The sequence below is a fragment of the Corvus brachyrhynchos genome, unplaced genomic scaffold (genome assembly GCF_000691975.1).
Source record: "Corvus brachyrhynchos isolate BGI_N302 unplaced genomic scaffold, ASM69197v1 scaffold114, whole genome shotgun sequence".
Taxonomy (NCBI): Eukaryota; Metazoa; Chordata; class Aves; order Passeriformes; family Corvidae; genus Corvus; species Corvus brachyrhynchos.
This window is the reverse complement of record NW_008238337.1, coordinates 705779-726372: the sequence shown is the minus strand read 5'-3', so window position 1 is coordinate 726372 and position 20594 is coordinate 705779. Positions and strand designations below refer to the sequence as shown.

Sequence of the window (20594 nt, the reverse complement as noted above, 5' to 3'; positions counted from 1 at the left end):
AAAACCTTAGATATGATTCAAATATGAACTGTGAAAATCTGTAAAAATGCTCACAGCTGCATGAGTCTTAAGGTTTTGTTCCCTCTTGATTAAATATTTGGGGTTTTTGCTTAACATTCATTAATGCCAAAAAAGCCTTTGATCTTTCTTCCACGAGGGTGTGGAATCTGCCTTTTGTTAGCCAGCGCTGAGGCTTAACAGGTACTGAATAACTTTTGATTACACAGCCAAACCTCTTAAGCAGAAGAAAGACATTTTGCTTACTTACCTAGATCTGTACTAACAGTCAGGTGCATTTTATTTATCAAGGTATAAACTTTTGTCAATGCAGCCTCGGAGGTGGCAGGCTAAGCACCCTGGATAAAGAGCTCCAGAGATAAGGGAGAGCCACTCATTTACTACGAGCAGAAAACAATTCAAGGAGACAATTCATAGGAAGCTTTTCCTGCTTCTGTGGAGCCACAGATGTGAGCTGGAAGGTTCTGAGTCAAGCTCTGTTGAAACAAGCTCTTTGTCAAGTCCTGTAGGTAAGAAATGCTTCTATTACTGCCTGGCTTAGCACATGTGACTTCATTTCATTTTTTCCCCTATAGTTAAAACGAGGTTATTAGTGCAAGGATACTTCACTGGTTCAACCTTGGAGTTAAAATCAGAAAAAGTCAGCAAATCCTGGCGTTACCGTAGCAGAACCTGCGAACTCTTCAGCCTTGCTTTTAGATTGCCCTCTGCTCCTGCAGTTCTGCTGGACACAGGGTAGTTCCAGCTGTTTGCAGGCAAAATAAGTTTGTTTGTGGCAGGAGCTGTATCCATAACCTGCAGTGTGTGCCGTGAGGCAGGGCGGTCTCAGCTCAGCTGCACACCTGGAGAGATGAGCGCAGGCAGGAAAACCCAGTGCAGTGAGACCCAGATGTGTCTGAGCCCTGCCTCCTCCTGCTGCCCGGGACAGGAGCTGCACCTCGGGGCTGTGCCTGCAGCACGGCCCTGGCGTTTCTGGAGTGTTTCTGGAGAAATGAAATTCGGATGGAGTCAGACAGTAAACGGCAGAGGCTCAAAGTGGTTGTCTGGATGGGTGGTTTAAGAGGCTTCTGATACTTATTGGCAAATATCACTTTAAATTGCTTTGATTTATCTGTTTCCTAAATCGTTCTAATAATAGTCAGCAAGGTACACATGATGGACCTCATGGGTGTGATATCCCTGCCAAAAAGCCCTTGCTGTCATGCACAAACTTGTATGTCACACATGCAGCGGGGGGAGAGAATAAGGGAATGGACCATTCTGAGAGCAGAGGTTTAAAAGGTTTTCTCCTTGTAACGCTGCAGAGAGTTTGGAAAGTAATTAATGACTGACCCACTCTGGTACAGACAGTCTGAGTCCCCAGGGGGATTAATCTGAGGTTTTCTGGTCATACTCTGAAACAGGGACAGAATGATTCTCTCCTTGAAAATACTCTGAAAGTGCTGAGCACCCATCCTGTCCACCCCACTTCAGCCACAAATCAGATGCTGTTCAGATATATGAGCTCTGAGGATTAAACGTTCCTTTGTCCAAAATCATTTAGCACAGAGAAGTGACACCAATGCAGACAAATGCCTCTTTCCACCCCCACTGCACGGCTTGTCAGCATTTTCACACAGGTCCCCTGCAACACTCACCAGTTACCAGGCCAGGAATGATTAATATTTGTGTTTATTTATTCTGGTATTGTTTGTGCTGCAGAGGGGCTCCCTGTGTCAGGACAGAATAAATGCAATCAGCCTGTGAGGGATGAGTAGCTCATACAATGGAAGCCACTCAAGGAGCTGAGATCATCCATTCTGACACAGCCTCTCAGGCTCACACACACTCACTTTAACAGAGAAAAGGATCTTTAGCTTACCGGGGAACAAAGCTCAGTATCACATCCAGCAGGCCCCATTCAAACCCCTAGAAGAGGATGCTATCTAAATTCCTGAGACTCTCAAGCTCTTTTGTTGAATGCTATGGATGCAAAAAGCCCTTTGATGATACAGTCACTGCACTGAGGGGAAGGGAACTGCAGCTCCTGAGTTACTTGCAAGTTCTTCAAACAAGGGTTGTTTTTTCTTTTTGCCCCCACATATTGTTACCCTGTGGTTCTGTGTCCTGTTAGAACAGATTGCAGAAATCCTCATTCCCTTATTCTTGGCCCCTTTATTATTTTCTTCTGAATCACTGCTTTATTTTGTTTGTGTCCCAAAGCAGATCTGTGACATTTTCTCGTTTAAAAATAGCGACTGAGGAAAAAAAAGTAGAAGCAAGGTTTGTTTTTCATTGGTTTTGCTTTCAAGATTGCTGCAAGGTCTGGTGGAGAGCACAGCCATGCAAACACTGAATCAGCAGAACGGCACAGATGGTGATCCGTGACGAACTCACGGAAATTGGCGGCTGCTGCAAGGGAAACCAGGAACCTCTTTTGCTGGACTTGTGGCCAGTGGAACAGAAATACAGACTCATGCAGGGCCTTGGGCTGCCACGGCTGGGAATTGTCCTCTTTAGGCTGCTTTGGAACACCAGAGTTTTTAGCTAATGGTTTTAAGAATTGTTTCAGCGGTTCGTTACCGTTGTTACCTTCTGCTACGGTGAGCAGCTGTGAACAATACAGCAATAATTCAGCAGCAAGAATATTAAGGGTATAGAAAGGCTGAGGAAAGGGTTTCTAGAAGGAAAGTAAGGAAGTAGGTGACGTCTGAAATAACAAAGGGGAGTAGGGTGATTATGAATCAGAAGTAAAGGAAGTAAACAAATCGTTTCCCATCACATTCTAGATACATTTACCTTCCCTGTTCTCTATACAGTGGCAGAGATATGGATATAAATGTTCACGTTTCCTGCTACCACTCACACTGTAGCAGCACCTCTGAGTTTCAGTTCTGTCTCAAGACATCTGTGTGCTAACACAGCCCAAAAACACTCTCCCTGCCCTAAATCATTTTTCTGACTAGTACAATGTGATATTAGCAGGGCTTTGCAGCCACAAGAATCAGCTGTAAAAGGATATTAAATCTAGGCCACTGCAAAAGAATCTAGTGAAATAAGGGGAGGGATGGAAAAGGAAGGAAAGTGAAACAGTAAAGATTATCAGAGGGAAAATATGTTCCACTTTTGAGGGTTTTCTTCCTTGTACTCCATTCAGAAAAGGGCACAGGTGAAGATGAACACAGAAAGTGGCACCAGGACAACATGAAAAAAATCAGCCAAAAGGTTTGTGAGCCCATCACTGGGGCAATCCTGTGACACGTCAGCACTCCAGACAGAAGGGCTCATTGAGATCAGGGGATGATTAAAGGCAGGATTTGTCCTACCTGACAGAGGGAATAAAGTGAGTGTACCATAGCCTGCTGTCCTGCTCACTGACAGGAGGACAAAACACGGTTTGGCACCAGCAGTCTCTGCTGTTGGAATATCACCAGAGGGGATGCTAACGCTGACCACTTGGGCTGAGGGGTGTGATAGATCTCATTAACAATGGCAGATAATGACCCAACCCAGGCTCTCTCTGAAATCGGTTATGGATCTGCTGCTTGGACCTGAGCACTGAAAGGTGTCATGGAGAAGCCCAAGGACAAGTGCTCGAGTGCTGCCAGTTTTGTTTGCCCAGCTCAGGCAGAGCGAGGCCTTGGCTGATGGAGTGAGCGTGCTCTAGGCTGCAGCAGTGCAAGGAGACGTGTGACGTGGTGTCACGTGTCATCACACGCCACGTGTCACATGGCACATGTCATCATGTGTCATCACATGTCACATGGCACATGTCATCACGTGTCATCACACGCCACGTGTCACATGGCACATGTCATCACACGCCATGTGTCACATGGCACGTGTCATCACGTGACATCACACGCCACGTGTCACATGGCACGTGTCATCACGTGACATCACATGCCACGTGTCACGTGGCACGTGTCATCACGTGTCATCACATGCCACGTGTCACATGGCACGTGTCATCACGTGACATCACATGGCACATGTCATCACGTGTCATCACGTGTCATCACACGTCACGGGTGACGTGGTGTCACATGTCCTCAGGTGTCACATCCATCACCGCGTGGCAGTGCTCTGGGCTGTGCAAGGGATTGCGAGGGGCGTTAGGAGCCGGCCGAAGCCCTCGCTGCCGGAGCTGCGCTGCCAGCCTGCCCTGCCCAGTGTGCCGCGGGTGCCCGGCGCTGGGTCACTGCTTGGCACAGCCCTGTCCCTGCCTGAGCTGCTGCACTCCTGCACTGCACACGAGGCCATCATCGGGGGCAGTCGTTGTGCATGGCTGTAAAATAGAAACATCCATTACTTTTCTAGCTCAGACACAGCTCCTGTCTGCTGGGAAATCTCGGTGCGGCTCAATGAAGCGAGTGGGGTGCTATCAGCAAGGAATGAAGTTCTGGTAACTCAGTTGAAGCAGAATATTTATGTTCAGCAGATTTGTCAGCACTGCATGGGTAGGAACTGGAGATTCCAGGTGACCGAAAGAGGAGCTGGCTGGCCCACGAGCACATCCTTGCTTTTCTCCGGCTGTGCTGAGTGCTTCAGCAGTGTCAGTTCCTGCCTCTTCCCGCCCAGCAGATCTGTGTTCGGGCACTGCAGAGCCCCGTGGCTGCTGCAGGAGTGGGAGCAGATGCTGCTGTAAGTTATTAGGCGTCACTTTCAATTCAGCCTGACAAGAATGAGTTAATGGAGGAGCTCCGTTACAATGGCAGACAGGAAAATAAAAGCCACAGTGAATCTACTTTCCTTGTCTCCCTTGTTTTCAAAGACAGTGCTACTGGCATAACACAGAGTGCCCTGTTCATTCACTTGCTGATAATGCTGCTCCCTTTGGGGGTGAGGCACAGCTCCTTCATGGATATAGAGTAACTTATTCAAACACAAAGAGAAACCTCTTCCTTCCTTTAAATTGTTCACAGGCTACCAAAGCAGCTACTGATGATGACCTACATATTGCTGGCTACTTTTCTCACTAATAGCATTGAAAAACCAAGATAACAATCTTGTTTTTTCAAGTGCTTAAGATCTTATTGCTTTCATTCTTCTTTCTGCCAACTAAAACTAAGGGTTGTATTGTACTGTGTGAGTCTACACCAGGGAATTTCAGAAAATGCTTGACCTGGGTTATGATCTCTATATTTATAGTTATAAATACAAATTAGCAGGTTTAATAAGCCAGACAGAGAGCATCAGACAAAGCTGGTCTTCAGTTTTATCAATGGAAATGTAGAAATCTTGGATTCAGACTGAGAAGCTCAGTACAAAATGGAATAACTAAGAGGAGGCTTTCACCTACTAGTCAAGCTTGGATGAAATTGTCGGGTTTTCCTGTCATTTGCTGTGCTGATTTTAAATCACACAGAGCCATGTCATTGATTTGCAGGTTCCTCTCTTACACCTTCCCAAAGTTCAGCCCCAGACTGTACTGTGAAGTGCTTGAGGAGTGGCTGTGTCTTAGACCACTGTCCTGCAAAGGCGCCTGCATACCTTATTTATTTCATATTTCAATAGTACTTCAAGAGACTTGAGAGAATTCTATACGTGTTTAAAATTGAGTATATGTGCAAGAACTTGGGAGTGTGTGTGTGTATTGTCATATGCACGTTTTCCTTCTGCACCCAAGGGTTTTTGTGTTTTAAGGGAGAGTTTACACAGTCAAAATTTCTACAGATCCTTAGGTTTAGCTGTAACTGCAGCATGGCAAACGGCACAGCAGCATAATGCAGGAACAAGTATGGCTTGCTCTGGAAGTTTTCTTCATTCCTCTTACTCCAAAAGTTTGCCTTGAAAGACAATTTCTTTAATGGCTGCAACTCCCACAAAGCTGCTAGTGAAGTGTTAGGAATATACACCTGGGCACTAGACAGGATCAGACACAACAGGTTTCCTCATCTCCTTGCTCTGTGTCCTGTGTATTTTAAGAACAGTTGCCAATCCCAGCTCTTTCTCCATTGCTACAATATTGGAGCACCCTGACACCAGCTTTTCTTCTCTGCTATTTCACAGATCAAGTAAAATCCTTGGAAGATCACCATCCTCTTTGACCTTTTCTTGATAATGTCCTGTCCTTTGAGCTGACAGCCCTACAGACGATGTTTTTATGTCTCTGAGCCTTTCTGGTTCTCTGTCTGAAGAAGTTACACCCATGCACATCTGCTGAGCCATTAAGTCAGCATCATGTGCAGCGTTACAAGTACCACCTACACCAGTTGCTGCAGGTGGTTCTTAAATTTCAAAGCCTATCTGACAGGACTTCTTAACAACTGCCCTTCAGTTTCCAGCTAAAACTCATTTTCATCTCGTAGTTCATTCCGAGGCTCAGCCCACTGGAGGCTTTTTCTGGGGGCGATGTGCATTCAAAAGCCTGAAAAAATGTGAGTTCTTTTGAAAGCAGCAACACCCCTCATCCTCCTTAGAAGTAAGTACATATAGATTCAAAGCCATGTGCTTTTAAAACTCTCTTTAGTCCCATTCTTTCCTTCCAAGTTGCCCTTGATTTTGCCTCTTTGTTGCTGATTCCTCCCCGCTCCCTTTAGCACTGTCCCTGATTTATATGTCAGTGCTGAGTGCATCTGATCAAAACATGGCAAAGTTGCTGGTTCAGCACTCGCAGCAGGGGACGGGAGAAATGGGCTATGTCTAATCCCACTTTGTGAGCGCTGTCACAGCCTGCCACGCTGCCAGTTGGCAAACGGGAGCTGCAGCGGAATTTGGAAGAGATAATGACAGGTGCTCGGAGCACATCTAGGACAGCACGTGCTGCAAAACCAGCTCCTCACCCAGCCTGCTTAGACTTTAAAATAAAAAGCACATTGGTTTCAAACAACAACCTGCATTAGAGAGTGTGCAAGGTACTGCAAGTGACAGGAAAACTGAGCAGGCTCCGGAGCAACGTCTGGGCATGTGATTGTACTAAATTATATCTGTATTCAGTTCTGCTTAGAATGGAGTGGCTCTAAGAAGCTGAACTAGGTAGGGTGGTGGTTTTTTTTTTTCACTTCAGCCCAAGAAAATTTTGTGGGAGGAGTCACTTTGGAAAGGTGGGAAAGCCTTTACCCTCAGGTTGCCTCAGTAAGAAGCTCCCGCTGTGATACTTGAAAGCCCAATAGACATGTCTGAATTTATAATACACTCTTGAAGTATTCATTCATAATCCTGTAGGGATTTTCAAAGCCACAAAGAGGATGTATTTCTTTTAACTGGCTACAGGGAGAATATTAGTTCCTGCTGTAATAAACAAATAGTCTATTTTGGTGCAAGAGAAAAATTCGAAGAGTCACAGCAACAAAAGGGGAACAGCTCTGACACTCTTGGAAGTTTCTGTTTTTCTAAAATGTGTGATACGCCATGAACTATTCTCCCCTCTTTCTTTGCTCCTTGAAACCTCGCTGTTATAACCTGCTGCTCCACCACTGTGAATCGAAGTCACTGCGTTCCTACCAGGTAAACTCTTTGGCAGATGACTGCGCAATTCGAGGCAATACTAAGACATAAAAAAGAAAAATGGAATGGAAGGACTGTTTTTCCCTTGTATGATTTGTTTCCCAGTCTCCAGGCATATCACAAAGGAGGATTTGTGGCATTGCACCTCTGCTTCATGCAGCCACTTCTGTTTGCCTCCACGGCTTTGCATGGGCTTGTGCAGACCAATAAGTGTGGTCAGCAAACACAGGCCTCCAAGAATAGGAGCCAGAATGGTGATGAGCAGAGGCTGGGAGCAGCAGATTCCTTATACAATGGGATTCTGTTGCCACCAGGTTTAAGCTGAGTTTTTGTTGCTGAAAAAAAAAATAAAAAAGCAGCCATTTCTGATCAGTCGTTCAATTCCCAATCCTTGTCAGCAAAGAACTCCTGCAGACTCTTACCTCCTTTGCAGCATGCTGGGACAAGCCTTAATGTACATTGTGGATGTTGGAATTTAAGCAGTATCCATCCTCTGTGCCTCATGTGCACACAAAGTGAGCTTCATAAATAAGCACAGACCTTGCTAGCAGCTGGGATGGTTGCAAACACCTTTACCCCCAGCTCACACTGCCATCCTGAAAGAAGGGGTCTATCCCACTCTTGTTGTTGCTGTTGTTGTGAATGATGAGATTTGCTTTTAGAAATAGGGAAGGAGACAAATTTCAATTTGTTCTTAAACTTCTCTTTGTTCTAGACCATTCCATGTACTTGTTACTCTATACTTCAGATGAGGTACAATGGCTGCTTAAACTCAGCAGCCACAGCAGCCAGGGGAGGAAATGAGAAAGAACAGCTCACCTGAGGGGAGCCAAAGGAAGCTCAAAGCAGGCACAGTGTAAATTCACCCATTTTGGTGAAGAGAACCCAAAAAGCTCCGCTCAGGAGAGAGTGTGCAGCACCCTGTCCTACTGAAAGCACCAATGAACCCTCTGATGACTGCATGTGATCAGGACCAAGCTGAACCTGTTATGTCACCACAAATCCTGTAGCACCAGTTGGTTTTGCTAGAAGTCTGTTAATCCATCGTGGAGTCAATCCAGTTTTGTTAAGCTTGTGAAATCAGAGCCTGAGGTGGAGTAGATGCAGATCACACTATGATGTGCCCACATCAGAGATCCTTCCCAAGATACCTATCTAAGAGAAGATACTGGAGAGAAAATTAACCTGCTTGAATAACTAGTGGGTTCAACTGCTCTGAATTACAAAAGGTTTCCCTGCAAAAGGGAACTCAAGTTTCCCTGGATGACCATGCTTTAATTATACATCAGTACAGGGACAGCATCCTTGTTGTTGTGCTGTAATTTTGCATTCTGTCAGGCTCGATGAATTAACAGGCACTGCTGCCAGCGGGAGGGCTTACAAACAAATACATTGTAGTCACCAAAATAAATGTGACGTCATAAAAGCTTGGGGCGGCACTGGGGAAATTGGTGGACTAAGCTGAACTCTAAAACTCCTTATCAACAGAGGGCAAGGTTTGTTAAATTTACAGTAAAGAAAAAAGCACCCAGAAACCAGGTGAAGGCTGCACTGCAGACTGCAATGTAAGCACTTCAAATTCACCACGGCAAATTCCCTCTGGCGTCTGAACTCCATCGCCCAATCTGCTCTCACCTTATTTAGGAGCTGGGGAACAGCAGGGTCTTTTCTTGGGAAGTCACTCTCAGCTCAGCTGGGAACAGCACACTGGAAGCAGCATTTTCCTCTATAAACACATTAATTGGAGTCCATTTCCCTCCTCTGCATGTGCAGAACCTGCACTGCTAATGGGAGCTCTGCAGGCTTGTCAGCCTGCTGCAAACATCCTTTCCTGGGGTCACTGCAAGCTCAGCTGCCTTTCATTATGTACGCTTTCACCAACAGCCTTTTTCTCCTGGAAAATAATGTTCTTACTTCTCCTGTAGTAATGCAGGGATTGAGATGAAACCTGATCTGCCAGGTCCACGTTCAAAATGTTCAAAATGTCACTGCTGGCTGTCAGAAAAGACAGAACCAGGCCCTTGGCTGTTGAGAGATTCTCATATTTGCAGCACTGAACTTTACAAATTAGAATGGTCAATGAGGAAAATGGGATTTTGGTTAGGAGACAGTAGAGGTCAGTACATATTTTTTATATTGCAGAAATCAGTGCTTTTTAATGACATTATAAACTAATGTACTTACACTTCATTCCAGATTTTACAGTATTTTGGACAAGTAGCAGGTTGAAAGGGGTCATGAAAATCCAGATACAGGAAATCTACAGCAAATATGCTGATATTTATTCTGCTACAGATTTTGCTTCCAAACCCCACAGAGAGAGGAGCTGGTTGTCATGTGAGTCCCAGCCAAATCTGCATATGCCAACCTGGCTTTATTTTAGGAGATACATGGACGTTTTACAGTCAGGAATTTTGCCCTAAGAACAGACCTCAGCCTGTTTTTCTAGTCTTCATAAACTGGCACCTTTTCTGAATACCCAAACATTTAAACTGTTTCCTTACTGCTGAGATTCAAAAAGTTAACAGTAAAGTTTGTGAGCTACTTCAATTGCCATGCATATTTTATGTAATCATTTTCCATCTCAGTGAACTTAGGTCCACACATGAATTCTGCTATTTAGTCTTCATTAGGGAGTCTTTTTTCCTCTCTCCTTTAAACTGCTGTGGATTAAAATAATTACTTTTATTTAATATGTGATCAGAGACTCACCTGGCCTGTCTCTGCAAGAGATTTGACGACGCCCAGGTCAGTGCTTTCCCAGTGAGAAAGCTCTTTGTACAGCTCCCCTGGGAAGCTGAGCAGAGCCTGTGCCTCAGCTAAGAACCAGATTAGTCGTGCCATTTGTCACTTACAACTTCCGTGGTGCTTGAATGGGGCAGGAAATTACTGCCAGCGGAAAACGAGCTAAGCAGAGTGGATGGACACTTCAAAAGACAAGGATTTTCTCTGTCACAGCTGCCATGAGCTAATCAGACCTCATTGATAAAGGGGGCAAATATCACTTTGGGAAGTTACAGCCAGATTACAAAGTTAAGGGAAAGCAAACTCGAATTTGAAAGGAAAAAAAGTCTTTAGATGCACAGATGTGGCAGGCACAGATGCAGATGAAAGCTGCAGATCTGCTCCCAGGAATGCAGCTCACCCTGTGGATCGAAGGGCTGGCACCATGGGCAGGGTGGCACTGCAACCCATTATTAAAGGTGATCAGCATTAGCCCTGATGTGATCCGTGCTAAGAAATCTGATCATGTTTACTTTGAAACGCTCCAGAGACTTTGCACTTTGGAGTGAGACCTTGAAATCTGGCAAGAGGGTGTTCTTTGCATTGTGCACAGGCTTTTTGCTTTTCCTTTGAAAGCTCACATCGAGTTATTGAAGACAAAAGCACCGGGGCTATCACAGTTCGCACACGTGCAGCAGAAACCTGCTCGAGTTTGTTATCCAAGCCTCTGAAGATTTGTAAGCACATGAATACCTGCACCTCTCACCGAGTCTGCATTTGACTGAACTGTCCTTTCACCTGCTCCATCCCTGAGATGGACTGGATGAAGACAATACTGAAAACTGGAGGAGAAAGAAGGTACAGAGTGTCAGGACAAAGCAGTAGTGTCAGGGAGAGAGTGGGATATTAAGACCCTGGATCCTGGACATAAAGATCTTGATAACAGTAGAATTATCAGGATAAGGAGACTGGCACTTGGAGTGAGTAGGACCAAGAATTCAAGAAGAATTCATGAAGAATTTGAACTGTGTTTAATCACAAGCTTGCAGAAAGAGGGAAGATGGCTTCTTGGTTAAGGAAGCTGTCCTGGGAAACAGAACTCAGCTGCAGGATGTAACACAAAGGCAAACATTGAAACCATAACTTTCAGAAAAGGAAATTAATTTATGTTGTGCCTGGTCCACATCTAGTCAGCGACACTAAAATCTGATCTGCAGAAGTGCAGAGCAATTTACACTTTATAATAACAACTACTCTGAAAAAAATCAGGCCTTCCATGTCTCAAAGCTTAAATTAATTAATACTTCTAGGCTTAATATCTCTGTGCAGTTCTCCATCTGTTAAAAGGGATAATATTCTCCCATCTCAACAATGTGTTTTAAAAATAATTCATCCTACATACTGGAAAATAAGATATGTGACTTAAACCAGGCCTCACATTGTAACAACAGCTCTGAGTGGTGCAGTGAGGGCTCTGAACAGCCCCTCTTGGTTCCCCACAATGCTGCTGCTCTGCCGTGGGGGGCTGTTGCAATAGGGGAGCACACACCTGAGCCACACCTGGGGAGCAGGGCTGGGGCAGCAGGGCTGGGGCAGCAGGACTGGTCCCTGTCCCCATCTCCCCTCTGGGGCAGCAGGGCTGGTCCCTGTCCCCATCTCCCCTCTGGGGCAGCAGGGCTGGTCCCTGTCCCCATCTCCCCGGCCCTGCTGCTCGGGGCTGGGGATCACCATTGCCATAGCAATACTCCACAATCCTGTGTCATCACTCCTGGGACACTGCAGAACTGGAACCAAATGTGCTGATAATGAGACTTCATTATGAGTTGAGAAACCACAGAAATTAACGACTTAAAGGCTTGACATGTTCTCTTAGCTTTCCTTCTTCACTCCTCAGCCAGAGAGCTTCTCCTCAGTTCACCCGTCTCTGGGAGGGCTGTAATACCTTTTCCATTGGCTCAGTTTCTTCCTGCCTTTAGAAACATGATGGTCACAAAAACCATCTTCCTCTCTTCCTCTAAAATAGCTGAAAATCATGAAGTAGAACTTTGAACCAGGAAAGTGAGAAGTTTTTTAGGACAGACATTGTACATATGAGAGCCATGGCCCCTAAGGGTGATGATGACTACAATTAAGAGTCACAGAGTTATGAGCAGCCTGCCATGTCCATCTTCACAGGAGACAAGGGTCTGTGTAAAAAGACCCCAAACTTTAGAGCCACAGCAATGGGAGAAGCTAACCAACCACTAAAACAGCCAATATATGGATAAAAACAGCACTGACCTTAAAAGGGAGTTGTTTTAAAGACATTTGTCTAGTCCTTACCTTTCCTATTTTGGATTATCAGCTCTTACTACTTTCAGTCACCTTTTCTAAAACCTTTGTCCAACCCAGCTGGCACATTCTGGCCGTACCTTTCAGAAGAGTTTTGCTTCAGGATGATGAGATCCCGTGTTACCCTCATTGAAAGAACAGCCTGTGCCCTGTGCACGTCCAAGTGAGCAAATGGGACTGTGGGGAGTCACCTCAAGCGATAAATCCAACCAAAGGGGGAATGTCAGGGATGGCTGACACTTCATGCATAGATTGGTTTATATTCCTTGTGGCTGGAATCCCCCATTAATGCAGGGCATGAATCAAGGGTGACTGTGGAGGGCCAGATGGTGCTGAATCTGACTGTGATTTAAATGAGACATCCGTGGTATCAGAGCCTTTCCGCTATTTCTTTATACCAGGGTAAATGACAGTCTCCTAGGGACACTACACTTTGGACTAACTGCTCCTGTCCTTTTCTGATTTCCAGGTGTTCACTGCCAGATTAATATCAGAGGTAGGTGCAGGTTGGGTCTTGTATTTGTGTGATTTTGTATCATGGTGGGGCAGTGTGAGCCCATTCCGAAGCAGTTTTCCACATTAAGGTATCCATATCACATCTCTGGCTCCTGTAAGTTCAGTGATAAGTGTGCTATGCTAAGCAGGCTGACACACCAGTGAGAGGAAAGAAACCCCAAGCTCGGAGATAAAGTAACTCCCAGCAGATCTAAACCAGGATTTTCCGAAGGCTTGCGCTCGCCCATGCAGAACGAGATGTTCCACAAGACAGGAATGTTTCCTTTGATTAAAGAACAAGAGCAGAAGTGCTGACTGGTTCTGAGTTTTGGCTTCTGGTCTCCCTTCTGTCTTGCCCCTAATGAACATTTAATTGGCTAAAGCTCTGTTTATCCCTACAGTGAGCTGGCAAGCCCAGATAACTGTCGAGATTCTTGGATGATATAAATAGGCACAGTTCCAGTGAGCGCAAGGCAGAAATGCTGATTTACCCAGCTGAAAGCTTGGCCTGTTACATTCAATGTTTTTATTTTTCATTCTTTTTTCCACATGCAGCTGTATGTCCCAACTGTATGCAGATGCTTCCCAGCCTAAGCTTTAGGATGGCAGCCTGCATCTACCTGATGTGTCTTCTTCCATCCTGCAGCATTTTAGAAGACAAAAGGAAAGAGGATTTCTTCTTGTTAGATATTTTCTAATAATCTTGTGACAGTGGGGAATCCCTATAGCTACAAGTTTGATCTCTATGTCTATATGTATAAACTTCTAGGGAATAGATGAGAGAGCAGCAAATGCTATTCAAAAATAAATACTATAATTCCTGGGGATTGAGTTCCAGCAGAACTAGTTGTGTATTGGAAGCAGCTTTTTCTGATAGCACTTAGACACCTAGGTAATCTCAAGCTTCCTGCCAAATGCACAGCCTTTGCAAAAGGTTTTTCAGGGATACCAATTTATCTCTGCATGCACTGACTGATATTGGAAATTACTGACTTGGTTGCAAATATGTGTGGAAGCCTGTGAGCAGAATTTGATTCTCTTCTGATTTTTTGCCTCCAGATTTTTCAGTTACAAAAGAATAAAAAATAAGAGAAAGAATTTTTTTCTTTTTAAAAAAAAAGCCCTATCAAATGAACAAAGAGCAATATTTGTCACTGTCCTTCTCCCTTGCACGGATGTGTAATAACATCATCCCCGCCTGAGCAGATGAGCTGCAGATTTCTGCAGTCACAGGCTGTCCCATGGCACAGAACCAAGGTGCTTTAGCTTCTCTTTTTGGAGAAAAAAATCCAAGGAAGGCATTTTAGGTGATGGGAACCCAAAGCTTCTTGGAGGGGCAATAAGCATTTAAAATGCTGTTACTGCGGTGCATGCAGGAGGATTTTAGCTGCTGCAGCAGGATGGAGCCTGAAATCCTCAGAGGTGCTTGGGAAAGGTACAGAGAGGCTGGCACACGCTGAGCAGGGGCCTTTGGTACCTTTGGCTGTCAGATGTGAGGCGAGGGAAGGCACTGAACAGCTCTGTCCTGGCCGAGGCAATGATTCTTGTTGACTGTTTCCCTGCTGCTGCCGAGATAGGAAGAGTCCCACTGAGCCCGACATCTGAGGAGATTCCGGGAGCGATTCCCCCGAGGCAGCAGCCGCTGCTGCCGGCAGCCGGGAGGCAGAGCCTGGGCTCTGGGAGCACTCCCGGGGACGGGAGGGAGCCTGTGCCCGCTGCGGCAGGGCCCCGCTCCCAGCACGCAGCCTGATGCCGGCTACGTTTGGGGAATACAGGGAAGCTGTTTTCAGTCCTGATCAGCTTTGAGAATCCCACTTTTTCCAAACTGCACCCTGGCACTTCCTTGACTAATCCTCTCCTTAGCTGCCTTAAGTTAACACCTCTTTATTTCAGAAATTGGCTTTCTTAGATTTATGCTCCACAAATTGGCTTTTTCACCCTCTGAACCCTTTCTGCTTCCTCCTGCATGCACCCCAGCCCCTTTCACCACCTAATCCCTTCTTTCCACACTTCCATCCCACCATTCTCTTTTTCCTTCTTTCTATTTCCTCCCAAAATGAGCTCGTACTCTTTTAGCTACAACCCCTGAGGCTCTGGTGTTAAAAATCTCGGAGTTACGTTTTGGTGTTAAAAATTTCTGACTTTCCCTGACTTTCATTATCTGACACTTGTAAAATAGTCTCTGATCAACAAACATGTATGGACACACCAAGCCCAGATTGGATGCAGTGAGACTGGTCCCAGTTTTTGTGGTTTTAGCAAGACTTGCATGATATCTGTCTCTGAAAATCCAAATTTAAGGAGTCCATGTTAGAAAGGTTCTGCTTCACATAGGAAAAAAAACAAGAGAAGAAATAACTTCTAGTCCTCCTAGTTGTAGAAGCAGATAGCAAGTGTAAATCATCTAAATCTGTGAGTCAGAGGGAAAAATAAAAATAACCCAATTGTCTATATATTTCAAATCTCTTCACTGTAATCTCATAATCTTATTGAAGCTGATCCAAATTTTGAATACCTGCAGTTGGCAATGCTGAGCATGCAGATAAACATGTTTGCAATTATTTGCACTTACTTATTAGCACTGGCTTTTTTCTAAACAGAAACCAAATAAGTCAGAAAAATGGATTGCCCATACAGTAACAGAACAATGCTGCACCCAGTGCAGACAAAAGACCCAAAGAAAGGAAAACAGGGCACCAAAGCTGTGCAGTTCCAAAGGGATATTTTAGGAACATCTGGTCTCTACTGGAAGAAGCATTTCTCCAAAAATGGGGAAAAAAATCAAACAAAAAAGTAAAATCTTTACATGTATTCAAAAGCAAAACTTTAACGAACAGGCTTTGATCTGCAAATGTAATTAGCATTAGAATTAGAGATGGAATGGAGATTTGTCTAAAAGCATTAATTCAAATCCCACGCCTGATATTTTCTTATCACTGCTGTAATTCTAACAGTGCCTGTGGCAGATTCAGAAATCAGAAGAAAGGGACAAACCCCCCCCCACCCCAAAAAAAAAAAAAAAAAAAGGGGGGGGGGACGGTGGGAGTGAGGAAAAAGAGTGTGAGATGGAATTAATCTATAATATCCCCAACCCAACTCTATTTTCAATGTATGAATTATTTATCTCCCAATCTCCAAACGCCAATATATCTGTGTGCACCACTGCTTTGATCTCCTGCCGCTCCCCAGCACTGCAGTGCCTGCGATGAACGGCGGTGGGAACCTGCGGGCTGCAGGTACGGTTCATGTTAGCAGTGTCCCAGGCACCAAGTGCCAAAGTCTGGGATAACCATAACCTGTTTTGTGGCAGCTGCCCTCCTCTCGTGCTGCTGGCGCTGTGTGCTCGGGTCACACCGGGACGAGCCGCACTGGCCCCCGGGGGCAGCTCGGCGACAGAGCTCGCACAGCCTGGCTGCCGGCAGGGCAGGGAGGGTAAAAGGGTCCCTCCCTTTGTGATGTGTGCTCCTGCGTGTGGAGATAGCTAACCAGCGTTCGAGGGGTGTCTGGGTTTGGGATGAACCTCGTCCCCAGTCCCGTGAGCATCACAGCACACCCAGGTCCAGACAAAGCTTGTGTTGGGCCAACACAGCACCGGGTGTGCCCCGCAGCAGCAACGGGGCTGGCCCGGCACCGGGGCTCCCCATCACCCACAGGAGCAGGGATGGCTTTGATTTGATGGCACCAGGGCTCCCCATCACCCACAGGAGCAGGGATGGCTTTGATTTGATGGCACCAGGGCTCCCCATCACCCACAGGAGCAGGGATGGCTTTGATTTGATGGCACCGGGGCTCCCCATCACCCACAGGAGCAGGGATGGCTTTGATCCCGATGGCACCAGGGCTCCCCATCATCCACAGGAGGAGGGATGGCCTTGATCCCGATGGCACCAGGGCTCCCCATCATTTCTTCACCCACAGACAGCTCTCAATAAGCTGCTCTCTCAATACTCACTACGAGGCTGCAAAAACTTTCCAACCTATGACATCCATGAGCTATCACAGATTATGTTCACTCTGAGCTGGGTGGCCAGGTCACTGCTCCCAGACAGGAGGCAGAGCTCACATTCAGACACCTCTCAAACTCCTTTCCGGCCAATTCTTTTTGTAAATTGTGCTCTCTTTGAAATTGGAAGTAGACACATGGTGATTATGCACTTACCAGAGGGATTTGACCAAACATTTATAGGTTTCAAGTCAATATTTTAATTGTTATTACTATTATTAAAATTGCAGTTTCTCTTGATCTTGTTACAGTTTTTACCTTTTTTTTTCACTCCCTAAGAAAGAAAATAACTTTGGCAGGAACAAAGGCTGAGAGGCTGAGCAAAAGGCAGCCATAAGAGTCTTATCAAAGCCCCAACAGAGTGGGAATAATTATTCACACTCTGTTGGGGGTTCTAGAAAGACCATCTGAGGAAAAGGATCACTCAGTCTTTTCAACATGTGAAATTAAAGAAAACCACTAGAAATTCAGTACAGGCTGGGGACGGGGAAGTAAAACAGGGGCAGCTGAGAGAAAGCTGTGGCTGCTCCTCTCCCACTGGATTCACACCATTCGCTGACCACTGGCCGAGCAGGCTGTGCTGGGCAGTGCCACCGCAGCAGCTTCGTAACAGAGCTCTGTCAGTGACTTTAATGAAAGGGAGAGAGCAGAGCTGAACACTTGCCTGCATTAAAAGCCACATTTACCTGATGTGCTGTGTTCACTGGCTCCCACTGTTGTGCTGCTTGTTTATTCTGCATATGTAAAAAAAATCTAAGCCTTACCTAATCAACCTATTGGTTTAATTTCAAACACCTTTCTGTTACCTCCCACACTGGCCTTCACTCCTCAAAGAGGCACCTCTTAAATATTCATGGTACAGCCTTACATTGCACTGCTGAAAACTTTCATTTTTAACTATTTGGCTGCTGGTTTTTGAAGATTATAACCTGCCATAATAATTAATATTGTTTCATTATTTAGCTGGACTGTCCCATGTGTCTGTATCCATTTCTTATTTCAAATGGACGCTCTCTGAGACCAAGTCCCTCATTTTCTTATGTTTTGCATGAAACCTCCCTCTGTGGGTTCCTGACAACACATCTTCATGGACTTGTCACACACAGAGTGTCATAGACATAGATTATGGTGTTCACTGTATCCCCAGTGAATTTTATCTCCATTACACAAATGGGAAACTGAGGCAGAGAGGTGTGAAATGATTTACCCAGGGTCACACACGAGGTCTGGGCAGAGTAGGAATTTGAATACAGCTTTTGCAAGCCCAGAGCTAATATACTGACCGCCATATCAACTTTGGGTTTATTAAAAAAATAATTATATATACATATATATAATTAAAACTACTCAAGATCTGTAATTAGGGTTGACATTCAAAATGATGATGAGAATTGAATCAGCTCTAGTCTCTCGTAAAGCAGGGTTACCTAACTGACTGGAGATAGCCTCTGGCACATCAGAGCCCTACTCAAACAATTGGGGAGTGTTTCTGCTCCTAAATCACCTCTCTGCAGTTCACCTCAGGGTAAAGTCACAAAATGCCCCATTGGGCAAGGTCTGTGGTTTGTGTGAGCATTCCCACAGCTCCCAAGCTGAGAGTCCCTGCTCCTGTGGCTGCCCTCCCTCTGCCAGTGGCCCTGCAAGGAGAGAGGGATGGCAGCGGTGTCAGAGTGGGCATGGGCAGGGTGGGGTTGGTGACCTGCTGAAGCAAACTGCTCGTCCAGGTCGGGCTGAGTGCTCCACACCAGCCATGCCAGCAGCTCACACTTTGCTAGTTCAGCACATTGCTTCACTCAGTGTTATGTTTAGGAATTATTAATGAGGGGCTTGTAAGGCTTGCTTTATTTTAATGCACGGTCCAAGTCAACGCTGGCAGGATTCAAATCTCCATTTGGAATGAAACCTGTAATTGGTTCCTGTTAGCTTGGCAGGAGGTTTTACAGGAGATTGGCAGCAGGATTTGGGTTAGAGCTGAGGCTGGCTCCTGCCTGGGTGGCACCTCACCTGCAACTACAGCCACACCAAAGGCTGCTCTTTCTCAAATACCTTCTGACTGAAGTGGCCTTTGAATAAGCACATATAAAATTAAAGGTGATCTCGCTGTCCTTTGGGTCTCCATTAGGAGGCTGCTTCTTGAATACGTTAAACAAAAGACATTGCACAGTTCTTTGGCCTGGAGTTTTGAGACATTTGTTGAGAAGCAAGTTAATAAAGTGCAGATTGAGTCCATAGATACAGCGCTGACCGGGTCTCTGAGTCACTGCTTTGCCTCTGACCAGCTCCTGGAGATACAGCATACTTGTTATTCTTCAGAAACAGCAGGCCTTCACCTCCCCAGCGGGCCGTGGGAGCTTGCACAGAGCTAAAACTTTCTTCCAAGTGGTTGGCATCTTTTTTTCCAAGCCCTTTTTCATCTTCTTTTGGAAGTCCTTGGGAATGAGTATCGTTTGCATTCAGCAGACCATTTCTTGTAGCACTGTGGCTGCTGCCTGCTGCCCTTTAATCAAAGGGCAGGAATTTGCCCACCACACTTGGCACCCCTGGCAGGAGCAAGGGAGATCTCCAGCCTCTGAGGGATGAGTGGTGCACACACCCCACTGATCTGGGGCCTGGGGTTCCGTGGGCTGGCAGCTCTGCAGAAGGGTTTATCAGCTAAGGTGGATACTAAGCTCAAGTTTTATTTTATATCAGGTGGGAGGGAAGTTTCAAGTCTGAATCCATAAAAAAGAAGCCAGACCAGAGCCTAAAACCAGTCCTACACTGGTCAAAGAAAATGAATGAGGTTCCCTACCTGTCTACATCTTGCAGCCCTAAGAACAAACAGAATCTAAACTCTTCACTGATCTCTGCCTCACGTTACATAACATTTTACTGTTTCACTCTGTGCATTTTGCTGGTGTCTGGCTGCTCTGCTGTGCTTGCCAAGGTAGTGACAAATGGCAGGAGACAAAAGCAGAGGTTGGGAAGGGTTTGAGGAGCTGGAGGCTGGAGGCAGAGCACAGCCCAGCGTGCCTCGGTAGCTGAATGTCAGCTGGAAAGTGCCTTGCCATTGTATGGACTAAATCTTGTTGGGTTTGTGTTGGGAAAATTGCAGATCCCCAGCACAAAATTTTACCCGCAGGGCTAGCTGAGCTGTGTTATAAATGTGCTGTATACCAAGGGAAAAGTATTCTCTGGTGTCAGAAAATTGTTGGTGTTGCTTTGATTTTTTTTTAAAAAAATACTTTCAAAGTGAAAAAGAGGATTTTTTTTTTTTTTTTTTAATCTTAAAGGGATAAAAAGCAGCAGGGAGTTGTGTTCCTTAGTCTATATGCCCTTTAAAATCCAGCACAGAATAGCCTATTAATTTATTTTCTCTTTCCCAGCATCGCGTTTTGAAAACTGCCCGTCACACTGCAGATGTGCAGCTGGCTTATTACTGCACCCAGAGTGATGCTGGAGGAATTAGGGGCACTTTTTCCCCCCATTGCCCCCAGCAGCAGCTCTGGGTGACCACATGGCAAAAGCCGTGCCGGCTGTTCCTCGGAGGGAAGCAGAGCAGATCAGGTCTGTGTCTGTGCACTGCCACACAATGTGGGGGTGTGCCGCCGGCGCC

At 45.6% G+C, this 20594-nt stretch overlaps 1 long non-coding RNA gene across 1 annotated transcript in view; it reads left to right on the top strand.

Moving 5' to 3' along the window:
• The first annotated feature begins 236 nt into the window (after positions 1-236).
• LOC108446853 overlaps positions 237-20594 on the top strand; it is a 20844-nt gene continuing 486 nt past the window's right edge. Inside the window, exon 1 of the long non-coding RNA XR_001862171.1 lies at positions 237-527. This is a non-coding gene — a long non-coding RNA (uncharacterized LOC108446853). The remainder of the gene's footprint in view (positions 528-20594) is intronic.